This window comes from Sphaeramia orbicularis, chromosome 3 (genome assembly GCF_902148855.1).
Source record: "Sphaeramia orbicularis chromosome 3, fSphaOr1.1, whole genome shotgun sequence".
Classification (NCBI taxonomy): domain Eukaryota; kingdom Metazoa; phylum Chordata; class Actinopteri; order Kurtiformes; family Apogonidae; genus Sphaeramia; species Sphaeramia orbicularis.
In genome coordinates this window covers 51,035,369-51,055,307 of record NC_043959.1, presented here as the reverse complement: position 1 = coordinate 51,055,307, position 19,939 = coordinate 51,035,369, and the positions used below count along the sequence as shown (strand labels likewise).

Genomic DNA, 19,939 nt, shown 5'->3' with positions numbered 1-19,939 from the left:
AATAAAAGGGAACAAAATGCCATAACACTGAATACACATCGTTTTGAGGTGGAAGGAAAATGGAACAGATACAAGAAACTTAGATTTGCTTATCCATTGTCTCATCTGGTCATACAGGATTTATTTTTTTTTTTATTACACTGGATTTTATTTGCTTTAATAAACTCTAAACCTTCTTCACTCTTGTTCTCCATATCTAATTTACTGTCATCAATGTTTTTAATTACATAACCAGAGTGACTGTAAAATGAAGACAACGCAGACGATACTGGCGACAGTTCACAACATAAAACTGTTTGCTCAACAACAGAACGGTGAATTAATGACGAGTATGATTTAAAGAATGAACCAAGGCCTTTTGTGATTAATTCTCAGTCGAGAGACAAACAAAGCAACACATATCTTTTTACTGATGTAATAAACATCACACTTTATCTTCCTCCAGAAAACAGACATAACATAACTCAAACCATAACAGAGCAACGAACAAAACAAATATCTTCCAAAACACATATGCTTAGCTCTGTGCTAATGAAACAGAAAAGCCTCTCGTGTCCACTCACCACACATATGCCTGCACACGTTCTGACTCCAGCTAAGGTTAACCTGGTGGGAGGTTTTTGCCCGAGTATGTGTCCCTCTGCATGCACAAGCAGTTTGCAAGTCAGTGCATTTGCCTGTGTGAGTAAAGCCGGGTGATCCTCGGCAGCGCACACTGGGGACTGAGAGCAGAGCCAACCTGGTGTGACATCTGTGAAGGCCGTGAGATAATCTACATGACACTGCCACTGATAGGAGAGGAGATATCGATTTAAAAAGCAGCAGCTCTAAAATTAGATTCCGATTGGGCCATAGGCATGCACCTCTGTGGAAATATGAGCCTATAGGCGCATATCTGTGTAGTGATCAAAGCTTTGATGATGGAGACCCTCACAGTTCCAGCAGTCTTGACTGAAGATGGCCTAACAACACAGGGGCCCTTTGGCTTGACCTCCTGTTCCCTTCCTCCCTCCATCCTCTCTCCCTGTGATAACAGAGACATTCCTGAGCTCGCTCCCTGCCTCACCGCAGGCCTCTCCCTTAATTCCAGTGGAGTGTGTGGAATGTTGGACTGGAGAGCTGAGCAGCCAGGAGGCTAGAGGAGAGCAGATGAGAGGAAATGAACAACATTAATAAACTCAGGTCTGTTATGTCTGCTAGTGCTCCAAGCACCTGGGTGTCCACAGCAGAGTGGACCAGCATATAGGCATGAACACTAGTGAAAAACATCTGCCACACAGTCTGGAAATCTGCAGCAAGCACAGCCATATCTAGCTGTGTAGTTGGATTATAGGAATATTATAAACATGCAGATCAGACAAGGTCAGATCAATGCACTGTCTAAGGTCACAGAGATATAACCGGCAAAACACACAGGAGAGAAAATGTAAATACATTTGGTGTTTGGGCGGCATTTAGTAGCAATTTATAAAAAGAATGTTAAACATTTTTGTTCACTACATATTATTTTTTCCTCAGTACAATCTTCATTATTCTAAATGTACTGAAGCCATAAGACTGCTCACATCTGTAGCCTAACCCACTCAAACAGAAAATCAGCAAAAGGAGCAAATTCCAGAAAGTCAGATACACGTCTATTAGAGTCAATTTCCTCAGGATTACTAAAACGTGTATGTGTGTGTGAGAGAGAGAGAGAATACGAGACAGAGAGAGATGGACAGACTGACAGAAAAATAAATCTGCTGCTGCTCCAGGCCAGGTGAGCAGAGCACATGGACGAATCAAATGAGAAGATAAACCAAGACCAGATCAAAGAGGAAAAGAAAGAGCTTTGGCATATTGTTAGAATCTCAAAAAAAAAAAAAAAGAAAGCACACTCTGTTCTGGGTTACAGTCGGTGATTGACTGGAAAAAATAGATGAAGGGTAAAACATATCAGAAAGAATGATATACTGAACTGCAGCAGAGTCAGACTCAGAGCATAAATCTCCACCCTGCTTCTGGAAATCAATTCTCTCCACTGGTTGCTACTTTATTTATGGGTTGCCATTAGGGATAAACCATCAGCAGCTATGATAACTGAGTTGCTGTTATTGAGAGGAGGAGCTTGGTGGGGCACAAATACATTTAGCTGCCTCCCCAGAAAATCACAACACAACAACATATGGTTCAATTTAATCTGTTGCAACAAAGCAGACTATATCAACAACTTGGATGATAATTGGATCAATATTTACCAACCAAAACTGTTGACGTTATTTTGAGTATTTTTAGTGTGTGGGTAATAGTGTGTCTGCCTGCCAGTCTCAGTGACAGGACTCCAGCTCCTCACACAGAGAAGAGAGGATCAAAAGCGACAACGTCAAGGAGTTGTCACGTTCACTGTGGCTGCACGACACAGGGCGGCTTTGCAGTGTTACGACCTCTGTGTCGACCTTTTCCAGCACCCACTCAGCACGTCTTTCTCATGTTCCTCTCCACCCAGTTTGTCTGGCGTTTATTTGTCTCTCACCACACCATCTCTACCTGTTTTTCCTGCCCACCTGCCTTGGCTGCCTGTCTGCCTGTCTGTCTGCCAGCTTGATTCAGGACTAAGGAGGCCAGCCAGCTTTATTAAAAGAAAACAAGCCGGAGAAATAACAGGGATGCAGGGATATGAGGACAGCTAATCTGCTGGCAGCATCACTGAGGCTTGAGGGAGCTTCCATTGATACCAAGCCAGGAATATATATTGTCTGAAGGTGCTTCACTGAACAGGGCTACTATGACAGGGTTCACTGGTGAAAGCTAGGCGGCAAAAAAGGAAAAAAAAAACAAAAACAAAAAAAAAATGAACCAGCATCTTTATTCTTTGCAGCCTGACTGAACTGGCAGCTCAAGACACTAGGCAGACAACTCTCAGTTTCTACAAAGAAGCAATACAAAGGCTGCGCAAAAAGATAAAATCCAAGGCCAAATGCAACAGAATAAATACAGTTAAAGAAAGAAGTGAGCAGTTAATTCATCTGGCAGGCTCCAAGAAAAGTTGCTGACCCATGGATGACAAAATCCCTATCACCTGACTGATCAGTCCTCCCCTGCTGCTCGCCTCTTATTTTAATGAAACATCTCCAGCTAAGGCTCGACACAGCCTCATAAATAAGAGCACACATGCTGAGTTCATATCTCCCATCTTCCCTTTTTGTTCTATCAACAGTACAAGAACAACACCTGAGAACATTTTGTCCAATGCGATCTTATCCAGTGCACACATTTCTGCACACTATTATAATAGAAGTGTTTTTTTTTTTTGTTTTTTTTTGGGGGGGGGTGACATTTATAACAAAACCAAATAAAAACTAATATTGCAAATTCTTCTGATCAGAAACAACATAAATATGATCTGTTGCACTGACAAATACTAGTTGGCCAATAAGACTTGAGATGAATGTGTGCCCACTTCCCTCTATGTGTCTCACTCCCTGTGTCTCTGATGCGACTCAGATCTGCCACTCTGCTTGGCAGTAAGATCCCCAGTGGGCCTTTCTGGAATGTCGATTTCAGTTAATTAAATTTTCTGGCATCTGCTTTGCCCATGAAGCCACAGAGGGAGCCACAACAGTGCAAGCAGCCACAAGAAGATCTAACAGAAGTTTAAGGAAAAGATACTGTTATCCCCAACAATGAGATGTGGTTTCATGTCTTTGCTCATTTATATTCAATAACAAAAGACTGTGAGAATATATGTGGCAATACAGACTGTACGGAACATAATGAAAACTGAAAAAATAAATAAAAGAGAAGTGATTCATATTGTTTTGTGTGATGATTTATGGTGCGGTATTTGATGAAACGTCCGCATGAGTCTTTTGAATTCACTTCTTTTTTTCTAGCTGTCCACAACTCAGTCAAAGTGCTTTGAAAAGGCTTCAAACATATGTAAAGTAAATATAAAACACATGCAGACAGATGTACAGATTGCATGAAATTTATGAAAAAAAAAAAACTCCTCCTCCACTTAGGCGGTTAAAATGGAGACCAGTGCTGTGTGGGTCATTGGTCCACCTAACCTCAGTATTTCTTTAGTGGTGAAACTCTGCCCTCTGCAGGACAAAACCTGTCATTGACCCTTTTCTTAAACAGGAAAAGAGACCCTGTGCTTTTCTATTACTGTAACATAAGCGCTACTAGTGGCCACATAGGTGTACTGCACTATGGTGGTACACATTTCTTATATTGACTCCTGTATGATTAAAAATATTGGAAAAATTCTAGTTCAGATTTGGAGGATATTTTAACCCTTGTACACATGAGGCTACTGAAATCACACCCATTGGTCTATATGTCTGTCAATAGAATTCAGCTCAAAAAAACACACATTACATTTTGACTGTCTGCATATTTCATGTAAAGTAAATCTACGATATCTCAGTCCACCTGCAAGATGGTCAGACTCTAGATTGTGAGCTGGATCACAATCTGGAAACTGTAATTCTTAACCCTTGGGACTTGGCACCTCTTGACATTTTTGTGACATTATCACAAATTAAGGTAGTTATTGCAACAATATTTCAGCAATTTCCTGCTGATCTGGAAGACGATGCTGAACTGAGAGCATATTTTCCACTTCAGTTCTAAATCCCTCATATTTAATGGATGTTCCTGACCTCAGTTGTGTTCATAGTAATGTCAGATTTGGTATTTACACTCATTGTACATTCAGTCCTTTTTAATGTATCTGTTCATGCTGAGTCTGATAATAGATCTGACGGTACCAACAATGAAATTACATCAAAGTTCAAAACAGCTGATGACAGAAACATGAATCCACATGAATCCAAGGATTTTATTTATATATTCTATGTTTTGTTGAATGTATTCACAACAGTGGGGAATTATTCTGCATGGTGGAAATGATCTAAGTGGATACAATCTTGTCTCTGATTGTCCATTTAGCTCATTTATTATTTGGCAAAAATACATTTATCAAATCATAAGATGTAAATTAACCCTTTCATGCATAGTGGTCACTACAGTGGACAGCTATTCTACAGCTGTTCTATTGTATATTCATGGGTTTTGTTGTTTTAGTTCCATATCAGCCAACACAGTGGACACTTATGCATATGTAACTTTGCTGTTCTTGATAAACCTGATCTGCAGTAATATGTTTGAGTGTAAATCAATTGTTATTAGACAATAATGATCATTTTTTTCTTTAAACAAAATGGGTTTTTTGTATATTATCTCCATGAAGTGAGTAATTACTAGTATTAGAGTATGTTTAAATATGAGAAAACATCAGATTAGCAGCATTAAAAATGTTTATATTTTATAGTTTTCACTATATATCAGTAAATACATGTTTCTTTGCTTCAAAAATTAAACACATCGTATCCATTTGAGTGGACATTTTTGCAGCTCCATGAAAAATATGCTCATAAAAAGCTGTCAATTGTTTTTTTTTTTTGTTTTTTTGTTTTTTTTCATGCCTGAAGAGGAATAAAAACAGGGGGGGGGGGGGGGATCATGATTAAGGTTCTCATAATTCATGCATGAAAGGGTTAAATCCAGTGGTTCAGTTAATCAGATCAGAAGGGTTCACAAGAGACTGAAATATTTTCTGAGACTAATCTTCACATTTATTAATTACTCCTTTTTTGTAGAATTTTAATAAATACACTTGTTAACTAGAAAAGCACTTGGAGAGCGCAGACCTCCGCCATGGCAGATCAGTACCCCCCCACCCCCCACCCCCACCCCGATCACCACCAAAATTTAATCATTTGTCCCTTGTGCCAGTATCAACATTTCCTGAAATTTTCATCCAAATCCGTCCATAACTTTTTGAGTTATCTTGCACACAAACAGACAAACAGAGAGGCAAACCAACGCCAGCAAAAACGTAACCTTCTTGGCGGAGGTAATAATGTCATTATATGTATTTACTAAAAGCACCATTTTTCAATAGTATAAAGTAATTATTCAAGCTGTTTCACGGCTGGTTAAGCACTTCTATTATATATGTACATAACTCTGCAGCTAATTTACAGCTTGATGTGACCTTTAACCCCACAGGCCTCAGAGGTGACTACAGTGTCCCTTTGTGTGGGAGTCAAATCCAGCCGAAGATGCTGACTCCTTATTCCTAAAAGCAACACACACACACACACACACACACACACACACACACACACACACACACACACACACACACTGTTCTGCCCATACAACAGGCTATAAATAAATGCAAAAGAATGTCACAAATATCTTTTGACATTTGTGCGCACAGCATAGCTTTTTGAAAGCAAAAAAATTATCATATCTGTGAAGATGCAAGTTAAAAAGATGTCCTCAAAATAATATTTATTCATGTTGTGCATTTGAAATAGTATATGAGCTGAGTTTATACTACTGGGTATTTTGGGATAACAAATATAATCACCCCAAATAAATGAACAAATATTATACACACTTGTAAATCTTACTTTGCATTTGTAAAACGTGACTATCCCATGACAATTTGTTTCTGTATGCTCATGAACATTGGCACAGTAATAATAATAATAATAATACATTTTATTTATAAGCGCCTTTCAAGACACCCAAGGACACTGTACAACAAGATAAAACAAACAATCCATAAAATACAAAGAAATAAACAGATTAAAACAAATGATTACTATATATAGAAATTAAGTTGTAAAATGGAGAGTAGAGCTTATGGGGGGTAGGCTATTCTAAATAGGTGAGTTTTGAGTCTGGATTAATAGGAAACAAGTGTCAAATTAGGATCCAGGAACAGAAAACATTATGAGTTCTTTGCAAATAAAATATTACAATTGTCTAATGAAGAGTACTGATAAACTGAAAGATATAATAGTTTGATTTAAAAAAAAATGTCTAGATTTGTCTAAACTTCAGGTCAGTTTCCAAAAATAGGTCCCATTCCAGTTATTATGCAGCAGTGCAGGCCATCTTTGCCTTTTTTAATGGACTTTGGGCGGAGAGGCCATCAAAACTGTGAGCAGAGTACATCCCTCAGCAGGTAGCATCCTGAAATAGCAATCTTGATCCTAATGGTGCACAGCACAGCCCCTGGCTCTTGACGAATCCATCCTGAGAGCCCCCCTGTCCCCGAGCAAACAGCCCTCCTGAGGCACGTATACACAAAGACAGACATAGACACACACATGTAGTGACAGACAGAAAGACACACACACGTATCTCCGTGCACCCGTCGGCTTTGATTAACCCATTTCCTCTTGTATTTTTTCCTCCGTTTTCTTCCTTTACCACTTGCTTTACTCGTCTCTGCAGACAGACGCCACAAACCCAGGCTGCAGGTTGGCATCATGACTTCCCCGGGGGCGTCTCATTTTACAAAGGTTCACGTTTCTGGTGGACAATTTAGTTGAGAGGGAAAGTAAAGGTCAAATGTGAAATGAGAGCCCCTAGAGGTGACTGCATGGAGGTAAAGGTTAGAGAGGGAGAGATACTTCTGTTTACCTGCAGCATTTAGGAGGCTGACATTGCTGAAAGAGGGCAACACAAAAAGGCGATTAAAGTAAACGGATGAAAGGGACGCTCACACCTTGCACGTGCAGAATACATCATGTTTATTTTCATTTTTATGATGATGAATTTGCTTGAGAGGGTTGACATAAAGTTACAAATCTCCTCCACATAATTCCTGCTCTGGACAGTGAAATACAACAGCACATTTGAGAAAGAGGTGAGATAAATCCAAGCGGGGAAGCAAAACTGATTTCATTTATATTCTCGCACTGAACTTAATCTATGATGATCTCAAGTGACAGATAATCAGTAAATATTCCACCCTATCCATCGTCCCTCAGGACATTTAACTGTCTTATGCTTTAGGGGACCAATGTGGTCATTAAAATGAGCATACAGCAGTGTCACTGTCCATTTAAGGGTCTTTAATCCTCACCAGTGGTTAGTTATTTTTATGGAGATAAATAACACACATAGGACAGTTGTTTTACTTGATCTTAAATAAAAAAACAGCCCATTGTGTTAAATATGATGATGATGATGATGATGATGATGATGATGATGATGAAATTCTTTATTCAGTCATTACATAATAATACAACCAGTGTCAACAACAACACTTCAAACATTACAAACATTACCAACACGTTAATGACTGAAAAGGTACAGGCAGAAGCAGAATGGTTATATTAATGCCTGTCATACATAACAAATTCAGCCACCCAGCATCCAATATAGGAAAAAGAAAAAAAAACAAAAACAAAAAAACAATGTATCCAAGCAAACAAACAAGCGAAACATAAAAAGGTGAAAACTTAACCCCCGAATTAATGGTAATTTAATGTAGAATCAAAAATAAACAATTTACCTATTACTTATTAGAGCTTAACAATTGTATCCTTCAAAAATTGCCTTACGTACCATTTTTTTAAATATCAAAAATGGGCTACACATTCTTAAATCCATGCTGGCCTCATTCCATAGTTTAACTCCAACAACAGATATACATCTTCTTTTTGTCTCTTTTTTTTAGCTTTTTTGTGCAACAAATTTACAAACATCTTTAGACTGGTGTTGAGAAGAACCTTTGTACACAGACGGGGAGTAACTTTAATTTGGCTTTATACATTATTTGCATTATTTTATAGTAAATCAAATCATTAAATTTCATAATATGGGATTTCATAAACAATTCGTTAGTATGTTCATAGTAACCGGCCTTATTAATAACACGTATGGCTCGTTTTTGTAGGAGGACTATAGTATTTACAGTTGTTTTATATGTCGAACCCCACACTCCCACACAATATGACATATAAGGGAGTATAAGTGAACGGTAAATTATATGTAGTGCCTTATGATTGAAACATCATGCTGGAGACTAAAAGACTTGTTACTTGAAGGTATAATATGTAACTTTTTGTGTTTGGTGGTTGTTAAACACTTGAAACTTTGCCAGGGCTCTCCGCTCAAAAAGCAAGTGGCAAATAGGTACTTTGTTTCATTATATGTGGGCCTGCAAGAAACTTCAGAATTTTTTGGAAAGAGACTCTTAAGTTAATTTATAGATTTATAGAATATATTATCCCTGTGGATTTTGCACATCTTCCCTGAGCACTTTCAAGTAATCGGAAGAAAAAGGAAACTGTTAAATTTTTTGTTTATTACGAGCCAAACCAACGGATTAAAGAAATGTCTTCTAACCTGGACAAGCTGACGTACCTGGCTAAAGGAAAGATTAAAGACTTTTATAAGATCTGGACACCTTTTTTGGTATTTATAAATGACTTTTCTGTATAGACAATTAAGTTGTGTCTGTCAAGTATATTTTGTTGCACTGGGAGCAGGGCTGCATGATAATAGAAAAAACTGACATTGAGATTCTCTTCTAGAGGCTCAATTAAATCATTTCTTACCACCTGGGATCCATTTTTACGGTATTTCGATTCTTTAAATTTTCCTCAGAATATAGATGATTAAACATCATTGAGAAAGAGGGGAAAGGAGAGGAAAGGAGTGAATGAGAAATTATATGTAGTCTTTTCCTTTCTTCTCTTATTTCTGTATACTATACTACCTTTTTTTTTTTTTTTTTTTTTTTTACGATTTGAGTTGCTTTATTATTATTTATGGTTTCTGTTTTTGATTTTCTTTTATGTTTTTCCTTATTTATTTATTTATTTATTTATTTATTTTTTGGCCTGTGGGTTGGGTGGGTGGGAAGGGATGGGTGTTGACAGTCAGATATGTCATTCTTGATTGCGCATTGACTGTTACAAATTGATATACTGTCTGTTGTGTTCATTGAAAATGTTCAATAAATATAGTTGAAAAAAAAAAAAAGAAAAAACTGACATTACGATTTTTTTTTTAACCCTGCGATATATATTGCGATATGAAAAAATACTCAGGAGGATATAATAGCTGTGTGGTGCCGACATAAATGGTCAAACAAATCAGTTGTTATCTCTTGTGGCGATTGTGACTGGTGGATCACTGTGCGTAGTATGTGTCAGGTACCCAGGTGGAAATAAGATGAGAATAAGTTGAGTTAATTTGCCCCCTACACTGCAGGACCTGCGATGTGACTGTTGCACGCATGTACATTGTGATGATGATGCTCACACGATATATTGTGCAGCTCTAACTGGGAGTGGGTGCTATTGTGTGAGTGGGGGGTGGGGGATGGTAGGGATTGTTTTGATGTGTGGGTTTGTTGCCTGTTCTTATAAAACAATGAAAACAACAATAAATATATTTATGAAAAAAAAAAAAAAAAAAAAAGCGAGCGGCAGTGGTCAAGCTAGTTAGAGAATGAATGAGGGGAGGAAGCGGCATTAGTGAGAAAAAAGTACAGAAGAAGTAGAACAGTAAATTTTCTGATTGTCTCGAAGTGGATAGGTGGTAAAGTACAAATGAATACAGTCACACTTCCCTGATTCCACATTTTGAGGGAATACAGCTGAAGCGTCCTCCAAGAGGTAAGTGACAGTGAGCGGTGTCTTGCAGACACATTCACCTGCTGCAAATGAGACAAGACCAAACAGCAGTGTTACCAGAGACACTAAGTTTTTACACTGTCCTGTCATCAATATGTGCAATGCAGTTAATGGCTGAGAAAAACATAATCTCAGGTCTAGGAAACACTGAACACAGCAAAACAGAGAAAAACAAGAAAATACAGAGGGCAACAGTTGTATTTTCCAACATATACAGGGTGGGGAAGCAAAATTTACAATGAACATTTAGTTGTTTTTTCTCAGCAGGCACTATGTCAATTGTTTTGAAACCAAACATATATTGATGTCATAATCATACCTAACACTATTATCCATACCTTTTCAGAAACTTTTGCCCATATGAGTAATCAGGAAAGCAAACGTCAAAGAGTGTGTGATTTGCTGAATGCACTCGTCACACCAAAGGAGATTTCAAAAATAGTTGGAGTGTCCATAAAGACTGTTTATAATGGAAAGAAGAGAATGACTATGAGCAAAACTATTACGAGAAAGTCTGGAAGATACTATTAAAGAAGAATGGGAGAAGTTGTCACCAGAATATTTGAGGAACACTTGCGCAAGTTTCAGGAAGCGTGTGAAGGCAGTTATTGAGAAAGAAGGAGGACACATAGAATAAAAACATTTTCTATTATGTCAATTTTCTTGTGGCAAATAAATTCTCATGACTTTCAATAAACTAATTGGTCATACACTGTTTTTCAATCCCTGCCTCAAAATATTGTAAATTTTGCTTCCCCACCCTGTACAGTACCACAGACTTCTAGTGGGTCATAACTAATGACTGAGAGGGATGATTGGTGTTGTTTCCCAGTCACTACTTTTTTCTTTTTTGTCATTTTTTCATTTCATTTTCTGTATGACCTTAAGAGCCAATGAGCGTGTAATTGTTTGAGTAAAGGTTTTCCAACCCTGTGCAACATAAGGTCCACTCCTGCTAATTAAACAATTTTCAAGTAAATAAATGAGGGGGAAATATATATAAAATTAAATTAATAAAATTAATTAAAACCAGGTGCTGAATATGCTACTGTCAGCTCTAATCACACTGATCTACAATTTTTTAGAAATGATTTGCTTCAGAGATTAAATGTGCTAAATGTTACGTATTTCAATAAGATTAATTGGAAAATAAATGACAAAAGTGCCGGTTTGCTGATGTTTTCAAGGTATATAATTAGGTGTTATTACACATATATATTGGCTTATGTAAATTTATATAATAGTTTTATAAATCTTCCACTAAACAGAACCTGTAAAGTGAATGTATTCTAATGTGCAGACAGTGTTTTGAAGTAGATCTTGTAGCTCTGAGACAAATATTCCTTTTGAGTCAAACCCATTCTCTCGTTAATTCTTGAATTTCACATTTTGACCCAAGGCTGTATCTTGGAAAGTTCAGCCAACCAGCATTTTTTACTTGATTTTTCTTTATCAGTGACTCTCATGTGGTAAAATTTCATTACTTTTATTCTGGAAGCATTTTCCTTGTAGACCAGTGTTATTGATTGATTGATTGAAGTATTTATTTCAAATATGAATGTAAAAAAAAAAAAGAAAATCAACAGACAAAACATTTAAGACATAAAATACATATTCGAAAAGGAGTGTATAAGTGTATAACTTAGAAACTCCCACCCCTTCTCCTTAAATAATTAATAGCAATAACAAGCTTCCTAGTCTAAACATATCTATACTCTAATGCATGATACTCATTAAATAATTAAATAATTTTGTCTCTGACTTTATATCATCAAATTAATATTGCAGTTTAGTGGGAAACAGTGAGACATTTGGTCTTGTTTCTTGGAAATAAAGCGATCAAGTTGTGATTGGATGTGTACCTGTCAAAGCCGCTTTTAGTTTATTGCTGATTTTCAGTTTGTTCTTCATATTTAGTCACATATAGCCATAATTCACATAATTCTGAGTCACGTGAAAATGTCGGTGCCTGTTATGATGAGATGGATATTCCAATTTTTTATACATTGATACATGTGAAAATAATGTACTCACCATCATATTTTAAATCACTTCTTAAAACACATTTTTATAGACTTGCTTTTATGTGATGTCTGTCCCTTTTTAACTTTTAATTTTTAATTTTAATTTCAATTTTAATTTTGATCCTGTTTGATTATTAATTTGTTCGTACATCTCTCTAATTGTGTTGCTTCTGTTTTAGTGTTTTTACTTGCTTCGTGTATCCTGCTGTTGTCCCCTCTGTCAAAGCACTTTGTAAACTTTGTTTTTAAAGGTGCTATACAAATAAAGTTATATATATATATATATATATATATATATATATATATATATATATATATATATATATACATCCTCAATACACTCCTTCGTTGGTGCAGGATTGTCCCACATTAAAATATCCACGTCCTAAACAAGCTCGCAACATGGACTTTTGGCAAATTTCCCCGTTGTGGGACTAATTAAGGATAATCTTATTATCTTAAAACAGATGTATTTTTTGCTACTACATCAGAGGGATCATTAGCCAGCGAATGGTGGCAAAACATGGTGGTCCCTACCTGATGTGTTGTGGCTTTTTAATTGGACGTTTTTTATGGATGTTAATTCTGGAGCATATTTCGATACAAAAATAACTAGCTTGTGTAAATGACCAAAAAACCTGCTCTATAGTCTGCTGGTTGATCTGAGATGCTTATTATTTGAGCTATTTTCTGCAGAAATTGAGCTATATCTATATATCTATCTATATTTATTTCATTCTTATGACCGTTTTTATATCAGATGTTTGAAGACATTTTAGTGTACATTTTCTGTGCCTTTATTTGACAGTAGAGAGGGAAGCGAGTGTGCCAAAGGTCATCCAGGCTGCAGTTCATGGTCGCTGAGCTTCACCGGTCAACTAGGAGCCACTACAGATGATATGTTCTCCTTGCTGATGTAACGCCTTGCTTTGCTGCGTAAAGAATGAGCTAAAAAGCGCTAGAAAACAAAAATACATTTGACACAAGCGCACACTGTTTTCCTCTTTTGCCCTCCCAACATAAAAAACTGCCCCTTCACATTACTTTAACATACATGCATTATCACCCTCAACCTCTTCCACCCTGGGTAAAGTAATTGTGTTGCCATGGAAACAAGAGGAGAGAGCCTAAATTCTGAGCTGTTGAGAATCCATCCCATCTCGTTAGATGAGGCTGCTCCGCTACATGGTACGAGATGAATGCTCAAGTCATAAATTAACCCAATCTCCTCTTTCATAATCTAACAGTCCAATTTATGCATGAGCCATCTACGTTATGTTCACAGCCGACATGCCAGGGTTTCCATCTTGGCGTGCAAACCAAAGCGAAAATTTAAGAACAAAAAAAAAAAAAAAACGTCTGCATTAAAAATACAAAAAGCCACCTGTTAAAAACACGGATACAATGCAATTTAGCTTAATTTAACTCCAGCGTACAAGGTCTTGTAATTGCTTTTACGAGTGATAAATTATTAAGAGTAAAACCCTTCTTGCAAAAGAACCTCAGTGGAAATGGAGCTGGGATTACAAGGATGAATACTGAATCAAAGCTCTAATTACAATGAAAACACTGCTGTTACTGAAAATAACTGAGGAAAAACGGTCAATCACTGAGGCTCACTATTAAATATCCATCCACTGGATTATATTTTACTGCCACTGAATAAAAGTTGGTCTGTTAAAACTTTAATTCGGTCACCTTTGGTAAGAGGTTGAACGCAAGCACAACCCGCAAGAAAGCATCGCAAAGCCAAATGCCACTGAGTGCTGTCAGGTCAGCGGGTCTGATTTGATCAATACGCTTAATTCCACTGCTCTGTTAAGTAAACACTTTACTCTAAGGGCAAGTTTAGTACTTAATGTTATTTATTTGATATTGATGTATACGGCCATTGTCTTAAACTGTGTAAACTGTAAATAAACACCTAAACAAGGAGCACCAAGGATAGAACAATATGTCATCTTTAACCAGATGAAGCACACTAAATCAATACTGTATGGAGGAGGTGGGGCTGAGCTTGTGGCCATTTGAGCAAAACAACACCAATACGGCCACTTTTCTTCATTTGCTCCTTCGCATCAGTCTGCTCTGGTTTAATTTTTCAGTCCTCTCATCTCTCCTCGTTCTTCCCCTTCTTTCCTTTCTCATCGTATCTGCTCGTGCCCTCCAGTAATTCCTCCATGCCTCCTCTTTGCCCTCCTCCATCCTACTCTTCTTCTGTCCCCATTTGAGAAATGCTGACCCACAGACTCCCTAATGCGACCAATCAATATCACACAGAGGACAGCCAGCCACCGGACATACTAATATGAAGACACACTTCCTGAAATGTATGCAGCCCTTCAGCACATTCTCCAAAGATCTCACACACATAGCATACATACACACATATAACACACAGCAAATCCTGAGTGATTGATTAATTTAATTTAATTTAATGCGAACTATTCAATATGACCCTGTGTTAAAAGTGTGCCTCTTCACTTTCAAGCTGCTGCTGTGGATGTCATAGATCATTGCTCCATCTATCTATAGAACCAACATTGATCCTGCCTGCCCTTCCTGCCTGACATTACAGATGCATAGTGCCGTGGGATGAGCTAACATGAGAGGCAGGGAGCATGTCATTATGCAGAGGGCTCCATATCTTTAAACAGCTAATGAATCACTCCGATCAAAATCAAAGCTATAGGCAACGTTGAAGCAATCGCCTATAGATTTCCGGCTGATTAATGGCAAATGTCATTAATGAGACGCTCCATCAACTGTCCCTGGTGGCGGACATTGAACCCACAGCATGAAGAGGCAATCAAACTGAATATGTGGGAAAACAACTGAACAGTATACAATCAGACAAAGAGTATAGATGAATATAAACAGTGGACACACACTCTATACTGTATAATGCCCTGCTGTGAAAAGAATTTCACCCCAAGGGACAGGACAGATCTGGTTTTTAATTACTTCCACAGTTATGATCATCATTAGTGTAATTATAGTCGAATGTTTAATTTAACATTTAATTTATTAATTGGATTAAAGCTGCCCAGCAGTCAAGAAGCAGCATTAGCATGATAAACATGAGAACAGAAACCACTTGTTTAAACTGTTCTTTTGTGTTTAGTTTTTTTTTTTTTTTTGTCAGCTCCTGAGGAAAGTGAATACTCCACTACGTTCATTAGATTTGTCTTCTGTTGTTTCCTCAAGAGTATGACAAAAATACTTGACTGCTGCATCTGAAAAGCTGCATTTTTTAATTTTTATTTTTTAATTTGCAAAATGAACTCTCCCACTTTCAACATCAACAACCGTTTTTGATGTGAAAAACAATATGATTACTGAAACTTTACATGTGCGTTTCACATTCAGTGTTTCTTTGAAAGAGAAAACAAATGTATAATAATGTAATACATACAGACACATTATTATGTACATGTCATTCTTATTGCTGTAATATGACAAGACTGACCCCATGTCTTTGTAATGTCCATTGTTTGTGAGGCACTTGTTCAAAGTATGGATTGACATGAATAATAAATGAACACTGGAAAGAGACATACCGTATCATACAAAACATGCCTATCCTGGGATTTATGCGCCACTTTCAGTCATATAAAAGCATTGATGCTGCTCCTTGAGGCGGGTATAGACGGAGCAGGATGACTCTCAGTCCGATGTTGATGGTTGACTTCATATGCTTCTTTCTGTTTATTGCATCATACATCTACAGAAGTTATATCCACATCCTCACTCAGAGAATATATAATGTTGTATGTGTACATACTCAAATTCCAAAACACCTGACTGCTTTAAAATAGAAAATCTTGCAATAATTTCCACAGTGATGACAACTGTGATCATCCCAGAAGCTTAGAGCCACTATGGGTTTAATAATTTGGTCAGAAATAAACACAGCGGCTTAAACACTATCTGGTCTCACGCAAAGGTAGAGCGATAACACACACACACACACTCACAGTGAACACACAGGCTGCAGACAATTTTCAGTGGGTGGTTTTTACTCAGGTAAGATAAACGACTTGTATGTGAAATGCAATTTTGTGCAGTTGCGCCTTGAGAAAAAGGGATGAAGTGAATGAGTTATAAGGTGTCTACGGAGGCTCCTGTCTTTCCAGGGAAAATATATTCATCTAATCGAAACATCTTGCACTCTGCTGTCAAACCATTCTCTCATCTCTCACAGGGTCCATCCATGTCATAACCTCCACTCCTCCCTCACATTTATCACTCCGTTTTGTAATTTCTCTTTTACACTCTCTCTGTCAGACAGTGTTTGACGGCTTGCACCCACCAAGGTTTGCACAGAACTGCAAGTCTGCATCACTTTTTCAGTCCATCATAAAGTATGTTCACTGTCCGCAGACACTGTGGGCTGATAACGCTGCAAAAGGACTGGAAGCTTAGTGAACAAAGTACAAGAACAAATTTAGTAAATGACATATCAAGCAAACTTTAGTTCTAGCTATGATACTGAGTACTGGTTTACTGTTGTTTTTAGTCCAGGATTTTAACTGATCTTAACTTAAGTCTTTTTTAAGACTATAATGAATGCAGTTTACTGTCTTGTAACAGGTTTATTACTTTCCGCAGACATCAACAAGGAACTAAATGTGCTTTTCTCAAGCCAGACCTCATTGAACTTACATGTAGTTACAGATATCATATGACTGTAACCTTAACAAAAATAAAATAAATTTCACCTCAACAGTTTTGTTTTGTTTTTGATGAGGGAGACGTGACACCAAACTGTGAAACTTCAAATTGTATGATACTAGTTGGGTGATAAATTCAGTTTTTTTGGACAGTAATTCCATGTTGGTTTCACTTCAGTGTTTTTCCAGTGTTTTACAGAGTGATTAATATGATGTTCCAGGAAAAAAATGATCTAAAAAGTCGAACTGAAGTAAGTCTGACTTCATGCAACTTCAAAGAGTACGATTTTCTTCATAATCCAATCGATGTTTTAAGACCTGTCAAAACAGTAATTATGACTGATGCTGTATAAGAGTTTAAAAAATGAAATGAAAAAGTTTAAAGTAAGGCTTCAAAAGTAACTAATTTCATCACATCCAATTCATGACATTTATAGACATGAATTCACATTCAAATTTTCTGATTTGACACTTTTTAAAGAAACATGAGAAGTTAAGAAAAGACAAAATCTTGGTCCCAGAACACACCAAATGTGATAGTAATTTGAAACTGTTATTTTCTCAGTTGATCAGTATCAAATACCATCTGTAGCTGTCTACGTTTCATTCTGGTATGACAACTTGGTGAAGAAGGAACACTATTTATTACTGTTTTTTTCTGAAAAACAAGTCAGTAGCTAACCAACATATGGCATCAGTTTACAGTTGTATCCAAAAGTTATAGAGGTGACATAAATTTTATTTTCGTAAGCTGCTGCTTTGTAGTTTTTTTTTATTATTCTTATTCTTATTTTTTATTTTCGCCCACTTTTCTAAAGTACAGGGAAAACAATTATAAGCATTTAATAAGTTCCTGAGAGTTTTATCAGCAAATAAATAACATTCACATAAAGAATCAATTTGTGTCACTGCCAAAATGTTTGGCCACAACTGTGTAGTGTCCTTCTGTTTGCATCAACCCCTTTGAACAAAATGAGGCATGGCAGAAGAAGTAAATAGTCTAAGAAACAGTCACATTGTAGAAAGACTTACTGAGAATTTAACCATGGAGCTGTGGCACACACACACACACACACACACACACACACAGATCATTGAAGGACATTGTTGTAAAGGATCGATCTCTTTGATTCAGAGCGGACTATGCATTGGCAGCTTCTTAACAGAAGACAAGCAGTGACCGCTCAGTATTGAATAATTAAGAAGTAAAACATCTAGTGGGTAGTCTCAATTTAACCACAGACTTTTTGATTCACTTTTCCTCAGCCTTCACTGTATTGGTTTTTTCACACAAAAATAGCTGCAAGTTAAAGGAAGAAAACACTGCATTATGAAACAGATCGTTTCTTTCATCTATTATTCATGGTAGAGACTTACATTCATGGACATGTTGTGATATAGGTCCACTGCTGGGCATGAGAACAGAGGCTGGTGTATCTGTGCATCATCTGTGCATACGATAGGATAACTGAAGATGTGAGAGCTCAGTGAGATGAAATAGATACAGACTCCTTTTTTTAGTCTGGATCTAAAGTGATCTTGATGGAAACGGGGAGCCACAGTTAAGAATCCATGTCTGACATTCACATGTAAAGCTTGACCTCAGCTGAATAATACATAAAGATGGTATAGAATAAAACATCTACTGTATATACACTGACAGCACTGAGAAGTTGTGCTGTTGTAAATGCAAGAGACAGAAAAATAGACTGAAATTCTATTGGTTTAGAACAGGAGTGTCAAACATACGGCCCATGGGATGAATTTGTGAAATGCAAAAATTACACTGAAGACATTAACCCTTTCATGCATAAATTAAGAGAACCTTAATCTTTTTTTTTTTTTTTTTTTCCTGAGGGTTTTTATTAGTCTTTAAGCATTAAAAAAAAAAACAATGCAACTGAAATTTTTCTTATGAACCTATTTTTCCACATTTTTGGAACTCCAGCTGAATTCCAAAAATGTCCACTCAGCTGGACACCATGCATTTAATTTTTGAAGCAAAGAAATATGTATTTACTGATATATTGTGTGAAAACTATAAAATAAAAACATTGTTAATGCTGCTAATCTGATTTTTTTTCTCACATTTTAACATATTCCAGCACTAGTCACTACTCACTTCATGGAGATATTATGCAAAAAAAAAAAAAAAAAAATTTGTTTAAAAAAACCTGTTAATTACAGTATAATAAGAATATTAAGTAATTGATTTACACTTAAGCATGTTAGCGCAGATCAGGTTTATCAAGAACAGTAAAGTTATAGTAATGGTATAAATTACAGTGTATATGATGGTGCATAAGCGTCCACTGTGTTGGAACTAAAACAACAAAAAAGCAACAAAACCCATGAATATACGTATAACAGAACAGCTTTGAACAGCTGTCCACTGGAGTGACCACTGTGCGTGAAAGGGTTAATAGTCAGGTGTGTCAAATTCATTTTAGTTCCAAACTCCAAAAGCCAGATTCTGAAATATTATGCCTGTTATTAAATAATGTGTGCATTTCTAGATCCACTGTCATCTGTAAATTGTAATTCACATATGTAAATGATTACCTGAGGCATAATATTGTTAAAATTGCATTTGTTTTTCTTAAGAAATTTCAGCTTTTTCATGTTATTCACATTTTTTTTGTAAAAGAACAGTCTGTAAATGTAAATATTTTCATTATGTAATTTTTCTTTTTTCACTCTAAAACATAGAGAAAAGTTCAAAGTTGATATTATATATAGATTATTA

At 36.6% G+C, this 19,939-nt stretch overlaps 1 protein-coding gene across 12 annotated transcripts in view; it reads right to left on the bottom strand.

Moving 5' to 3' along the window:
* tjp1a (tight junction protein 1a) overlaps positions 1-19,939 on the bottom strand; it is a 109,130-nt gene that overhangs the window by 66,844 nt on the left and 22,347 nt on the right. The window contains exon 1 of one of the 12 annotated variants that reach the window (XM_030160595.1): positions 564-641. The exons of the other annotated variants lie outside the window; for them this stretch is intronic. The gene's annotated coding sequence lies outside the window, so the exon portion shown is untranslated. Of the gene's footprint in view, positions 1-563; positions 642-19,939 lie in introns of those variants that run through there. 12 annotated transcript variants of the gene reach the window in all.